This window comes from Strix uralensis, chromosome 3 (genome assembly GCF_047716275.1).
Source record: "Strix uralensis isolate ZFMK-TIS-50842 chromosome 3, bStrUra1, whole genome shotgun sequence".
Lineage (NCBI taxonomy): Eukaryota > Metazoa > Chordata > Aves > Strigiformes > Strigidae > Strix > Strix uralensis.
The window spans coordinates 99,002,210-99,017,688 of NC_133974.1; positions in this window are offsets into that span (position 1 = coordinate 99,002,210).

Sequence of the window (15,479 nt, forward strand, 5' to 3'; positions counted from 1 at the left end):
CGTTACTAGAAGATCCATCTGCACAGAAGACTCTGTACACTGAGCCTCGGGTTGATCATCACTTAAGTGTGTGTAGAGAGACATGCAACCACCACTCCATGTTATACCTGGTCTCCAGGCTGGTACAAGTAGGTGCCAAAATAATAAAGCATCTACTGAAAAGGATTGTATGGTCAGATTCTGGTAGATATTTAGCATGGCAGAAAGGCAGAGTGGAGCCAGTGAAGGATGGGTTTTTCTCCACTGACATAAAATAAGACTTGCATGAAGAGTCAGAAGCAAATACTAGCATCACCAGTGGTTTACAGAGTGTATAGAGAGTCAATGTGTTGAAACAAAAACTTGTGATTTGAGACCCTGAATCAACACCTCTTTGTTGAGTCGAAATGCCTACTATGTCTAATATTTCATATTCTCCATGATGACAGTAGGCAGTGGTGTTGATTTAGGCCAACACATCCAGAAGCGGGGAATAGGCAAACACTCCTCCCAGCATCCAGAGGGAGAAAAGCAAGGGCAGGTGTAGTAGGATCAGGCAGCTGACCAGGCAGGCTGCCTGACCCAGGCCAAGTTAATGCATGCCAATTTTACAAGGAAGATGGGGTATGATATGTTCGTTGGGTGTGTTGTGTGTTCGCCCCATTCTCAATAGCAGGAATTTGGACATGGGATAGGAAAGACCTCTCTCAGATTTCTAGGCTCCTACTGGTTTCTGAACAGCTCGATGTTTATGTCTTGGGGAAAGCAGCTAAAACAGAAACCTAGCACTTAACCTAGCACAGCCTGCTGCTGCTTCTTGCAGCTTGTGGCTGTCAGCCACTTATTCTGATGTCTTCTTCTCTGAGAGCTCTTTTCACAGAGGGCAGATCATTAGTGACCACTGTTCTGCTGAGCCTCAGACCATTGAGTGTTTTGGTTTTAGGTCAATTCATTATTTGACTAGGGTGTCGTCTGGTTAATGGCAGCCCCCAGATAGTCTTGCTTTCTCTGGAGGCACTTGTCTGATCACTCTAATATTTTCTTACCCGGGCTGCTTGCTGGTGCTGAAACAGTGTTGGTCAGGCTTCATCTTTTCATCCTGCAAGATCTGCCTTGGGTTTATGAGTGGCTGTTGAAACCTGTCCCTGGGTGCTTTAGCAGCTGGGAGTCGCTCTGACGTACAGTCGAAGGCTCTGGTAGCACCTCAAACTCTACGGTTTTGCTTCATACTCCATTCAGGTATTATTGTTGGCACAAAACTGACAACAGGTGCAAATCAATATAAAGAAGCATATGGGAAATTTCTGGTTCAGTTGAAGGTTTTCTTGCAGAAAATGTGTCAGTGACACTGCTAATTAAGATGTTACTCTCATCTCATGCACTCTTCGCCTGTACAATGAGTTTGAAGGAAACCTTAACATCTAAACATATGGGCATAAGTACAGGAAGCAAAGAGGTTACATGTATCAATACAGAATGATACGGCCGATATTTAAAGCCAGTGGGGACAGCAAATCTGCTGGCTGCTGGCAGGATCTGTTTCTGAGGAAGCAACAGAATTGAGATTTTTGTCATTCTCAGCAAAATGGAAACACTGTTGTAAATGGAAACATTTTTGTTACAGAATTATGAGAATCATTAATTTTCTGAGTTTCATGATTTTTCTGATGCTGTACGTGATCTTTCTGTGGGGAAGGACATTTATGTGAGTGAACAAGGGAATGGAGAAGAATATGACAACTGGAAGTGAATTCCTCACAGGAATGTGAGGAGTCAGCCATAAAATATTTCCCCACATGACCATAAGGCTAGATCTACAGGGGGTTATAAGAAAGGCCCCAGACCATGCACACAATGCAAAGACATGAATCAGGCACAAGAGTAGAGTGGCATTCCTTGAAATCTTAACACTGGAGGAAAATTCCATTGCAACCAAACTAGAAGTGTGTAGACAATGAGAACAAAGGTAGTTTAAAAATGTTTGAATTAAATTTACTTTTACATAAAGCATTTTTAATCCTCAGAGACTGTTTCTGCACTGGTATTTCTGTTGGAAAAACCCTAGAAGTAGGAAAAAGAAAATTTTTTTTACATTTTAAAAATTGGCTAAAATGGAAGGGAAATAAAAAAGCAGAAAAATAATTTTTAAAAGAAAATTTTGAAATTTTTAAAGATAAAGCCAATAAATGCCTTTTTCAGTCTGAGAGTAAGAAAATTCCTTCAAACCTTTGAGGGAATTCCTTTCCTTCTTTTCTTAGTCTTCAGTCGTTGCTTTCAAGTGTCTGTCACTCTTTGGTCAGTCAAATGATTCAGATAATTTGATAAAATTGTTGTGTTTTCATCATTTCTTTACAGTATGTGTTTTCTGTTGCCCCCACATAACAGCAGCAGAGATTTTATGTTTACTACTGGTTTATTGATGAAAATTTGAATATCATCCATGTTAGTTCAGATTCTTGTTGAACCATTCAATGACAGGTCCTCATCAACACCTTCTTTCTGAAATCTGTCTGCTATCCTGTGCCTATCTATTTAACTTGTAGCTCACTGATCATGCACAGTGCTAATTAGAATATTTGTGGTACTGATTCAAATGCTTTGCAAAAGTTTATAGATTTTTTTTTGTTAGAATTTTTTGTCAATCACATTCATAACGCTAATGAAAAATGAAAATGACCTCTTGTACAGGCTTTATTTATCTATTTTATCTAGGTGTGCAGTCCTGCTTGTTTAATATCAGCATGATATTAGTCTTTCTGACCTGGAACTTTCCTAGTGCTGCAAAATCCGGTCCACTTTTAAAAGGTACAGTTTGTTCAGGACAGCAGATTTTCAAAAGTTTTTTCTAGTTGATGTTTAATTTTGGTATTTACTATCACAGGGCCATATCCCTCACCTACCTGTTAAATCCATACTTGGTTAACAACTTACATGAGCAGTATTTGATCATCCTTCTTTTCAAGTATTGAAACAGAAAAACTAAAAAATACTTCTGCTTTTTTAACAGTATCAACACATTTACTTTTTTCTTCACATAAAGGACAAGAACATGCTGAGGCTAATTTCTTGTTTCCAAACACAAAAAGCCCTCCTTTTTCTTTCCCCCCTGAAATTTATCAGTCCTACAATTCTCCTGAAGTCTTTGTTTTCTCTTATCCAATTTTTTCATTTCATAACTTTGAATTATTATCAATTACTATCTATTCTTCCTTAATATCATGTATTATCTATATTTTTTTAATTAATTACCTTTGCTTTACTGTTGACTTGACAGTAAGGTTTGGAGTCTTTTTGGCTGAATTTGTTCCCTGTCAAATGAATCATGGCTCTTGGGACATTTAGTGAGCTCTACCTAAAGAAGTCTCAAACTCCTTTAGACATTGATTTCAACAGAAGCAAGACTGGACTCAGCTGTGGCTCTCCAGGTTTACGATTGGTTTATTTCTGAGCACAGAAGTGGCACCTTTCCCATCATTGTCCATTCACAAGGGGTGAAAGAGAAGTAGAAAAGGGCAAAGCAGGTTATGAAGAGGAGACATAGGAAACCTGAGCTCATTTCCTCGCTCTGCTTCAGGCATCCTATGATATGTGAGCAAGTAACATTTACCCTCCATGCCTTCCTTCCTGCAGGATGGAAACAACACTACTGTGTTGCCTCCAGAGGGGCATTGTGAGAAGAAATATTTAATGACTGTGAAGTGCTTTGAAAATGCTATGATGGGGAACAGGTAAACAAAACATCCAAAGGAGCCATTTCTATGCTTCTCTCCAGTCCTACCTTAGTGACATTAAGAGTCAGTCTCCATACACAAAATCAGAAGTCTTTTGACTCTGGTGGCCGTGCGTGGAAGGCAATGAGTGGGAGTTTCAGTGCCTCCTTCATTCTGTGGCCTCTTCAGGGACCTCATCTTGTCTTTGGAGGCTGTCCTCTGGGGTTGGTTACTGTTTTCTCCTTGAAATCTTCCATCCAATGTCTTCTTCAAGGCTGCAATTTGTTTGCTTTACCCCCGACCCTGTATTTTTTGGTGTTCTGTTTTCTTTGTGCCATCTCTTTTTAGGCTTTTTATTTTTTTGTGCCTCCAACATTTTTTTTTTTTTTCCCAGATGCTAATCCACTCCCATGTGTTGCTTATGAAGGGGACAGAGCATGTCTGTTCATTCACTGGTTGCCACTTGCTGCCGTGAGCAACAGCTCTGCTGCACTGCTGGGGCTGTACTGCAGCACAGCCCTCCTTAGTGTGAGATGCTGGCTCACCTCACTCACGTATGTGCAGACAGGCACAGTTTCCTACATTACATGAGTTTGTAGCTCCACATGTATGGGTTGCACTTCTGTGCCGGAGACGCTGTGTGTTACCAGCAGGCTACCCCAGTGGTAAAGACCGTGGAGCTGCGATGAACTGATCCTCATTCAGAATAACTTTCTTTCTGGTGTGTCGGCGGAGGTTTAAATCAAGGTGAGTTTGTAGATCCCATTCACTGCGCAGTTCCCCACATACATATATTAGCACAGCTGTGGCTGTGCAGCAGGGCCATGTGTGGATGAAGCTGGGATTGCTCCTGGATACCCTTTATTATGACACCTCAGAGCATTAGAGGTTAGATAACCACCTTTTCTTTTGTCACTTCCTTAATCACTCTTCTACCCATACACATTACTTGGGCATTTTTTGGCTTTAAACCATTTATGGTCCTCTCTGGACTAAGTGCCTTTCCACTCCATTTATGTCACAGCAGGATACTTCATAATCTCAAGTTACATATTTTTCTCTGCTACACCAGTGGCGTGGGTGTAATTTACACTCATCCAACAATTTACAGCAATTCTCTTACTGGCATGGATTCAGCTCTCAGCTAATCAGCGCATCAGATTCAAGCACAATTCCAAAGCATTTGCATGGAGATAAGGAAACCAATGATGGGTCATTATTTCAGTAGCCCATTATTGTGAATATAATGTCATGTAACATATAAGAAAAAATCTGATGTGTTTTAACAGAGAGTAAAAGACATAAATTGTATACTAAATACCCTCAACATAAATTCCTTTTTAACTGCTCATCTCACTCTTACACAACTTCGGGTAACCTGACCTTCTTAACTGCCATATTTACAATAGAAATTTGATACTGGACTGATTGCAAATGTATTTCTAATGGATTTTCCCCAGAGATATTTCAGTAAAGTCTGGTGAGAACCTTTTCAATGTTTTTTATATTACTTGTAAAAATGTTCTTCTTAGAAGCAGTCAGTTTTAACAAATGATCATCCGTTTGCCTTTTTTTGCCTTTGATTTCCTTGCTGGACTTTATGTCCTTTGGAATTTCTTGTAATAATAATGGCATAAAGAGTTTGTTCCAGAAGACTTCTGTTATTTTGAAACATTGAGCCTAAATTTAAGCTTCACATAGTTAATGGGTCCTTAAATTCAGGACACCTTTAAGATGACAGTCAATCAGCCTGAATAAATTAAATAAAATAAATTAAACAATGGAGGGGGGAGGAAAAGGATATCTACAATTCTGAAGCTCATTATGCCTCAAAACCACTAAATTCTGTGGGCGCAAATGCCAGAGTTGCCTATCTGTGTTAGCGGTTGCACTGGTTCACCTGGTAGATGTGATACAGGGGAAAGCCCCAGTCTAAGTTGGGGCCTGATGGAAATTTGTATGAATCATAAATCTAGGAGGATTTTGCTTGGAGATGTTGACAGATTTGACACCACAGCCAAAAAGGAGATGGGGTCCTATCAAAAATGCAGTAACAATCAGCAGTAATGGGATGAGATTTGGACTTTGAGGAGGATGGAAAGAACCCAAAAGAGACGAAACAGGGAAAGCTTTGTGAGACCTATTGGAAAATAAAAACAGGGGAAATATGAAATGGAAAACTATAGGAAACCTGAGAAACCAAAGAGTGAGACAGCGGAAAGCTGTGGATCTTGGATAGGAGAAGTCACGACTTCTGAGGGAAGGGACAACAATGATTCCAGAGAGGTGAATGGGAAGGAAATTAAACACTTTTGCAGATGAGCTGGGGGACCTGGAGGGGAGGAATTGCAACATTAAGACACTGTACTGCCTTCTCTGAGGATAAGGGGCTGAGTTTGTCTTCATCAACCTGGGTGAAAAAGTTTTCCACTACTGGAAGCTCTACGGGAGCCTTGTGGTCTGACACAAAAAGAGTCAAAGCTGTACAGAGGGAAGGAAGCTACTGGTACCAGAAAGCAGTGAGGCACCTAGGTAATCCCTAACTGTTATAGACTAAGCTTATGCAGGGCCAAATTCTGCTCTCAGCTTGACTAGTAAAACCAGAAAATTTTCCCAGTTTCCCTGATAAAATTCCCACGGGCTTACATGAGCAGCATAACTGTGTCGCCGAGACCAGAGTTTGGCTCTGGTGCCAGAAGCAAAGAGCTCATACTGAACTTTCAACACAGAGAAATTAGTTTAGCTGAGTTGCATACAGCTTCCAAACAGGGTATAAAAGAGAGTGAGAATTACAAAAATTACTTGATCTATCTGGCTATGGATAGAAATGTGCTCATTTGTAGAATTTTTTTCAGAATGTTTTTACTGACATATGTGTGAATGCTGCTATCTGTATTAATTCATTATTTATATTTATTATTTCTCCTAGAAAGATCCATAACCAGTTTTTGTTTAAAATCATATTACATTTCTAATTCACAATCTTTTTTAATCTCAGTCCACACCATTCATGTCAGTCCTGAAGAAGTCTTAAATGAGACACTGTTGTGAGGTTAAACATTGTGAGAACTTGAGGCAAATAAAAATCACTATGTTTGGAAAAAATTAAACCACAAAAAATATTATTGTTAATAATGTAGTTATTAAAGTACTTGAAAAGTAAATATTTAAACAACTTTGCTCCAATATTAAGATTAATAAATATTCTTTATTTTATAATATAAAACCCAATAGAATCAGACATGCATCTCTTGAAATAGATATATCTTTTTCTTCAGTGTAATTCAATGAAGTATGTTCTATGAAACATTCATACACTACTGCACATTTCAGAGTTGATGGAGAAAAGAATGGCTCTTTAACACCAAGCACAATTACACATTGGTCGTAAGATAAATGTCTTCCATCAAACAGGACTGTCCTGTAACGAAAGCTTCTTCAAATTTAATAAGGTAGCTAGAGGGATTCCTGTAATGAGATGCTGGCATGAAGCCCGCACCTCAATTCTGTCTATGAATAATGTTTCCCTAACTTCCAATTTTTTTTTAAGTAATTTCAAATATAAAAGCCAAACCCTAAAAAGTGCAAAGTGTTTGCTGGAAATGCGCAGAGCACCCTCGGCCCTCTCTGGGCTGAGCTGCTCACAGGCTCAGTCTGGATTCAAAAACTTGGCGCTGTGCAGTAACTGGCTATTTAAATAACAAAAACCTGTTGTGTAAAACTGCCCTGAGATATTCTTTAACCATAATGCTTTAAAACTTCCTTTGCATGTCTGTAAATTAAAACTATGCATCTCTTAGTAAAACTTAAAGGAAGATAGATCTATTACCCCTTGGATTTTATTAATTTTTATATTATTTTTAACACAATTAATGAATAACATTCCAGGATGGTGGAAGAAAATGTTGAGACATTTTTAAAGTGAAAAGGAAGTAAAATACTTGCATAAAGATCTGTATCTGCTAATCAGATTGCTGGCTGCTTAAGATCTAATTTAGTGTTGTTTTCATTGCAATGTTTACTGGAATGCCATTAAGAAATCCACTCAATGTCTTTGATTAAGAGCAGCCAAACAGACACCAGCAGCAAACTTACTTCTTTATTTCAATGGTTTAAGTGAAAAAATAAAAGGTTCACTGAACAGGGTGAAATTACCAGAGTGCAGGATTTTTCCCCTCCCTTTCCCCCTCCCTTCAACTAGGGGTTGTGATCATATTTTCCATTTTCTGCACTCTTAGATTAATGGATAATCTTGGCTCACCTAGGACTATATGCTGGGTATTTCCTTCCCTGCTGACCATGTCATCTGATGTGTTTGTGCAGTCCTGCTGTGACTTGCTCACATGCTGGATAAACAAACTTTTTCTCATTTTCTTTCTTCACTCTCATTTCCCGTGCTCTCCTTGTCTTTGAAAGGTGCCTTTCACTCTACTAGACCTCTACAATGGATCCATACATGGCAAGTGTCTTGCACTGATGATAAACCTATTACCTTTTCCCACCCATATTCGTAAGAAATTCAGCAGGCAGCAAGTGGTTCATGATAGCGGATCTTGTTCACAAGCATCTTCTCTCTGAGAATCTGGATCAGTTTGGTTGTACGTTAGAGGAAAGTAGCTCCTAAACACAAAACCAAACCAAACTCCAAAACTGTAGGAGTGGAAAACTTCTTGGACCGTTGCCATTTTTGAAAGGAAGAATATGGGTCAGTGTTCATGCTTCAGGATAGATTGGATAGATACTGTGTGTTAGGAGGAAGTATGCTTATAAAGGATTTTCCATAGTTATAAGCTAAGCATAAAAAATAAAGTTATTCTACCCTACAGCAGTATAAATTCAGCTGCTTGAAGAAACTCTAAACCGGTGACACTGGTCATGCAAGTTGCCTCGTCATGTTCTGTCTTTCTAAATGATTAAAAAATGCCAAAGAAGGAGAGATTGTCAGGTTATTTAGAGTAAAGTCATTATCGTAGCAATTTTTTTCCCCTTGCTCCTGAGGCTCCTTCCTGTCTCTGAGTTAATAATGTTTTTAAACTTAAGAAACTGATTGTGACAGATAGCTCCTATGTGTGCGCCTGTGTGTATGTGTGTGCATACATACACTTGTGGTCCTTTGAAGCATATAAGGAAATGTGATTTTTGCATTGCATGCATTACTTGGGTAAGAAATACAAAACCAAGCCAGTGTCAGTTGAACATTATTTTTATGGCTATATCACATCACTGGTGCTTGCGATTAACAGGGAAGGTGTCAGTTCAGGAACCTGGAGGCTATAAATTTTCTGTGCAGCAAAGAGACAGTATAAGGACCAGAAAGCATAGCTGTCCTGCACTGACTCACTACTTGTTTTAACTTTCTTTAGAGACTTACGAGAGCCTGAGAGATCTCTTCTGTTTCAAGCTATGCCAGGTGTGCTTCTGTGGCGAGTCTGTCAGCGAAGATGTTACTAAGAGGTAGGTTTTGTAGTGCCTGGAAATAACCAGCAAGGAATGGAGTAAATGCCACTGCTAAAAAACTGCTGCATGGGGGTGTCCACTAATTTGCAAAAGACTTTGGTCACATCTGGACAAACAAGTTGGATTTTGTAACTTTAACTGGGAAGCAGGTGATTCCCCCTCCAGTTCCCTCAGTTCCTTGGCAATGGTGGGGCTTCTGGTTTTGAGTGTAATGGTGAAGTGAGAGAACAGAAATGTGCATTAATTAGGGTGAAAAACAAGGTCCTCTAGCCTTGTCTGGGAGCTGTAGTCTTTCAGCAGTTGGATGGATACAGTGGTGATTTTCTTAAACTTCAGGGCTGAATTTTTGGCTGTGTTTCAAGTTTTAATAATTTAGATTTGGAAATTGCTTGACAGAGTTGTCCTAACTCTTTGAGTGGCTCTCCTTTGTCCCCAAGAACAATTTTTCCCCTAGGATAATCTCATCAACTACATTTTAATTTAAACTTGAGGCCTGATCGACCACTGGTAAAATCAAGGGAAGCTTAGCACTGACATGCAAACAGAAACCCTGTGTTTGGCAGCAGTAGGTCTTATAAATATTTGCATGTATTAAGTTGTTTTTAATGTATGTATGGTTAATGTGCAATGTACCTTTATTAATTATAGTTTCAGGAGGCAAAATCCTTTCCCAAGATTTGTATTGCCCTTTTAATCCGTCTGTGTAAAGCAGGTGCCTGAGCTTAAGTCCAGGGAGGTCCCAGAAGACTTGTTCTTTGATCTTACATCATCACAAGGTATACAGATCTCAATTTTCAGATTATTTACTATGTTTTCTTTATTGAACACTGTTCCTCATATTGCTCACTACATCAAGTCTTTGGCTGAATTTATGATTTCTTTTAAGATGCGTTTATGTTTTATTTATGTGATTTTCCTTCAATATTGTTTTAGCAATTTTGGTAATGACATGAAAGACAGAGACAGAAATAGTCCCAGCAAGTTCTGTCAGTCCTGCACAGGTTTATGCTCCTCAGTCCAGACCTACCAAACTCATATGTGAGTCATCTCAGTCTGGAACAGAAACACACCTACAGCATATGAATATAGAATATTTTCTGAGTGAGATGAGCAGATGCAATTATATTTATTCAAAGCTATAAAACCCCCTGTCCTTCATAAAACAAAAACTATGTTTAAAAAAACCCCAAACCAAACTAAGGCAAAAAAAGTATTTTTATAGGTTTGAGGTTTTTTCCCCAAACTACTTTCTTCACAAGTATTGGAGAATCATTTTCTACACAAGATTTTCATCTTGAAAAAAAACTCTCTGACTTCATCCTGACAGAAACATCCTCTAACGTGAGCCAGGCTTCTTCAGGAAGGAAAGGAGTGTTTTGGGAAAAAAATTCTTCCTGGAAAAAGCTAATCAGTATAAAAGGGAAATGGTCAGCAGCATCTGTGTAAATTTTGAGGAAAAACTGAAGTAATCCAAGTGTGTGAGATATTTTTCAGTGACAGGAAAGCACGTTATTTTCCTCAGCCATGTACACCGTACTTCTTGCCTCTCCCATGGGGAAGCTATTTTGCTTTCTTTTTCCACCTTGAAAGATTTGAGAAAAAAAAAATAATAGGAGAGAATAAGTTATAAACTGAAAATACATGTATATGATGACCTTCTTCATCTTTGCTCTTCAGTTAACTTCACTGATCTTAATCAGTGAAGTAAATACATCTGTGTTACGGATCCCTGTATTCCCTCAGCATATGTGTAACCCTATAGCTTTGTTTTGCCTTTTCCTCAGGACCTGTAAGATGGTTAGTCGCAGCGGATATGGCAACTGCAGGTTTACTGTGCACACAGGCATCTCTGTCATCACGGCAGTGTCTCACGCTTGAGTTGCAGCCATAGGAGGTCTCCCTTTGATGCCCACCTCTGAGGAGGAGGAGGAGAAGCCAGTGGGGCCAGATGGCAGTGGCGAAGCCCAGGTAGGGCAATGATGGTATTAGGTGCTCCCCGAGAGGTGGAAGCACCTTTGCTGCCCTGGGATCTCCTTCACCTCATGTGAAATATCTGCTGTAGGGAATAGGGAGAAACCAAGGGGATGGGAAAGATGAAAGAAAAAGAAGACTCTGAGAGTCTCAACAGCACTGATGTTGGTTTGGCCATGACCTCTGGAAAACCCAGAGGTAAAAAACCCCACTCTGTTGAAGTGACTCCCTTCCAGCTCTGGCCTGGTGTGCAATCTTGAGGAAGTTGCTTTACCCCCAGATCTTGGCTGCTTCTCCCCACCGCTCTCCTCGTCTGCTGCCTCTGCTCTGACTGCAGGCCCTGTAGGAGTGGGGCAGTTGCTCCCCACATACATAAAACACATTGCAAAGGTGGTTCTGTTCTCCTGCTGGTGTATGGTTGCCCCTGAACCTGGAAACAAATCTGTGCTTTAAAAAAGTGCTTCAAAAGATGTATTTTAGAAATCTAAAGGGTGTAGCCAGTGGTCTCTCTGCGTGTTCCTGAGTTTGTGTCCAGAAGGGCTTGGTATTTAACTCCACTGCTCTGACTGTGGTTTATTTTTTATCGTCTAATCCTACTCTTTCATACAGGAACTGAAAATTACCCAAAGACATATTTTTGAAGAAACACCATAATCATGCAATTCTGGTTTCTATCACACCCTTGAAGGGACATTTTCTGATCTCACTCCCACCCTGGCAGGCAGGCAGGGTTTATTCTTGCTTTGTAAGCTGAAGCAGGCAGACCAGGAGAGAAATGGGAACTGCAACTGTTTGTTGAACAGAATACAGTTATTTTGGTGTCTTGCCAGTAACACTAGAGTACCAACAGATGTTGCACAGGTGATTAGAGCCTACACAGGTAAACAGAAGGAAACTATGTGGATTATGATATGGCTGGAGTTTCTAGCATTCCATGAAATTGCTAGAACTCTAGATAAAATCCACCCACCTGAAAATACTTTACATTTGCTGTTTTCTTGGGTTGAAAATAGTTTCCTAAGGGAGGTGTTTGTGACATTGGTAGAGGGAGCCAGATTTTTTTGTTTTAAATATTTAACTTAAAGAAAATATTATCATTTTTCAAGAAGAGCAACAGTTACTGGTAGAAACACGCTATTGCTGGTTTCCAGATTTGGAAAGCCAGACATACTGTACATCACTTCTGATGTATGTTATCTTTGACTATAAAAGTCAGGGCTAAGACTAGGTAGGGGCAATGGCTGACTTTGGAAGACAGAGGTGAGCCTGGGGAGATGGGGCAGCCTAGGCTGTAAGGCTGTACTTCTTCCCCAGGCTTGTGTTTCCCTGATAGGGTTACTTGCCTGGTTCTCTGCTGTGAGCCAGACATGCTACATACCACAGTTGATCAGGCCAGTTAACCAAGGTGGATGTGTTCACATTTTCATTTATCTATTTATTTATGTTTATTAAGAAATAATAAGTGGCAAACCCTGCTCCCAGATCTGAAAGTGCCATAGCTAACACTACAGAGTGGGCATAAGGCAGGGGTCTTTGCCAGGGGAGCACTGGGTATGGCAAGACTTCTTACTCATCCTGCTCCCTCTGCAGCTGTGCATCCACTCCACAGTGCAAGCCTCAAATTCAGGAGATTTTCAGGGCTACTGTTAATTCCAGTGGGAAATGGCACAAATGTTATGTAGAAAATTGCATGGTAGGAAACTGTTGAGTTTCACACATTGATTTCAATGGGTTCTTTCATACTGCTGGAAGACCAGAATCTGATCCTATGCTTTACTTTCTCTCAGATGTAACCTAAGAGGAAAAGTGGGAGACCGAACGTTACTTTTTAGGAATCTGGCCCTTCGCCTTTGATTTTATTCCAGAGCGGAAGTAGCAATGTTTGCAGCTCCCACGTTACCGGTGTCTATATCATTCTAGACAACAACTTCTTTGTTTAAAGATGCTTTTAGATGTAGGATTGAGTGCATTGAGTGCACTATGTTTAGCCTTGTTTTTTTACCCATATACCTGCAGGTCTTTCATGGCTGTAATCTTCTGTTGATGCATATGTTTCTGGTCTACAGGCAGTCTTTCACAGCATCATTAACTGCAGTATGCTCTTTAACAGAGAGCCATGGGAAACACCTGCCTTCTACAGTTGCCAAGTATTTTTTATATGTAGTCTTCATTGCATTGTGCTTATCTTTTATATATACATACATGAATGTATACATAAATACACGTATATATATGCACACATAAATATTTCTATACAAAGATATTCTGGCAGCTGTCATGAAATAGAAACAGTGCATCAGCAAACACTTTTAATGTCCCTCCTCTCAGCAATTTCATACTGTGAATTTATATAAATTCATTGTTTTCAATGATAAGCTTTTTTTAAATCATCACACATTTTAATGAGCAGCAAGAGATTAACGAACAAGTGCCTGCATTCCTCTGTAGCGTATGTGCATTCAGTTATAGCTTTAGGTAGAATTTTAAATCACTCATTTATTTTTTTTAATTCAGAGGCCAGAGCTTTTGCTTCCATGAAGCAGAATCTGGCTGTATATTTATAGGGGTAAAAGAAAAGGTTAGACAATGACAAATGAATGCACATTTCTGAATAAATTAATTATTTTTGTCTTGGAACATACAGGGCTACTGTGTAAATAGTCTAGTTTGTATTTGGCATGACAAAATTGGAGTTAAGGATGGGAAAACACAAAACTGGGCCTGTTAAAGCCTGGACAGGGGTAAGCTCTGGCGAACATCTCATAGAACAAGGAAAGGTGGTTTTGTGAATTGATCTTTAAAGGGAATATTCTGCCTGAAGATGGAGAATAGGTTATCTTGGAATGGGTACTTTTGCCACTGGCATACAAGCTACTAGTTTTCTAGTCCTAGTCTGAGAAACAGAAAAGCTCTACTTCATCAGGGAGAGAGCTATAAAAGCACCAGTATTCTGGTCCATCAAAGCAGTTGATGCCCAACACCTCTGCCAATGGGTAACTGCGATAGTACTAAAAGGTGCTGATGTGGGAGACCAGGAGACTGGGACACCAGTCAAAAGGCCGAAAGACACACTGCAGCTGCCATCTTGGGAAGGAAGAGAAATATAATATTTAGTTTTTTAAAATGTTACTTCTCTGAGCTGGAATGGAGAAGACATCCCAAAGAGAGGGGGTAGTGTGGAAGAACACACTAACACAGGGTGGTGAGTATTGCATGCCACAGAAGACTGCCAGAGTTTGTAGGAACAATAACAAAAAAGGACTTCTTGTGCTTTATTATGTATTATGGCTTTCCAGCCAACATCGACGTTCTTATGCTAGGACAGGCTGGCAGACCCCAGAGGGCAACTCCTCCAGATGACTGTTTGCGTTCCGAGATGCTTTCCAGTTTAAATACGGCCCCAAATCAGCCATTTACAAGAAGCTGTTGCTGAACAAATATGCTTTGAGAACAAGCACAAACTTGTAAAGTTCCTCTCCATCTTTTGAAAGCATTTCAAATGCCTCAAAAATGAGCAGAAGAAATAGTATAATCTAAGCCCTCAGAGGTGGGGTTATTTAGGTTTCTATGCATGCCTCTTGCTGCTAAGCCCTAGACACATTGAGAGATGGCATGGAAATAGTGCCTCTGAGTTAAAGCTGAGTAGCATCTTGAAAAAGCTAGTGTTGAGGATAAAATATTAATAAAACAGGAGTTTGTCAACCAGTATGTTGTGAGCTGTGATTATGAGACTGTTAAAAGCCAGCCATGAATATCCTGTAGAAGCATCCCCTTGGGTAAGGAGAGACAGCTTGCTGAAGAAGCTATGAGCTGTCAACAGGAATAGTTAATGGAAGGGCTTGCGAGGGTGCAGCCTCCCCCGCAGATCAGGTGGTGACATTTCAGAGCCATTTCATCAGGGGAGGGGAGTGAGATGTACAAGGCAATGATCTTAGAGCATTGTGATAGCATTCCCTAAAGGGAGAAAGAAAAATAAATTAGATCAGTGATCTCCCTGAGCAGAGCTGCCAGTTGTTAGCATCTCTGAAGGGACCACACAAGCCAAGATGACACTGTTGAAGGAAAAGGAGGAATTCATTTGTCTAGATGTACAAATCTATTATTTTTATTGTATCCACACTGTGAGCCTCTGTTGCAGGAGGTCAGAGCTTGACAAATGCTGGTTAAACAGCCCCTTTCTGAAGATAAGCTGTCGCAGGACGGAGTAGATCGGCAGGACTGAAAGTGTTGTTTTCCTCGAGGTAGTATATGTGGAAGTGCCAGAGCCCTGTTGGTCTCTGCTGCTGCTGATGCCCTGGAAAAGGGATTGGCAAGAAGAGACCTCAAAGTTTTCAAAGGTATCGTTAGGCCTTAAAATACAGT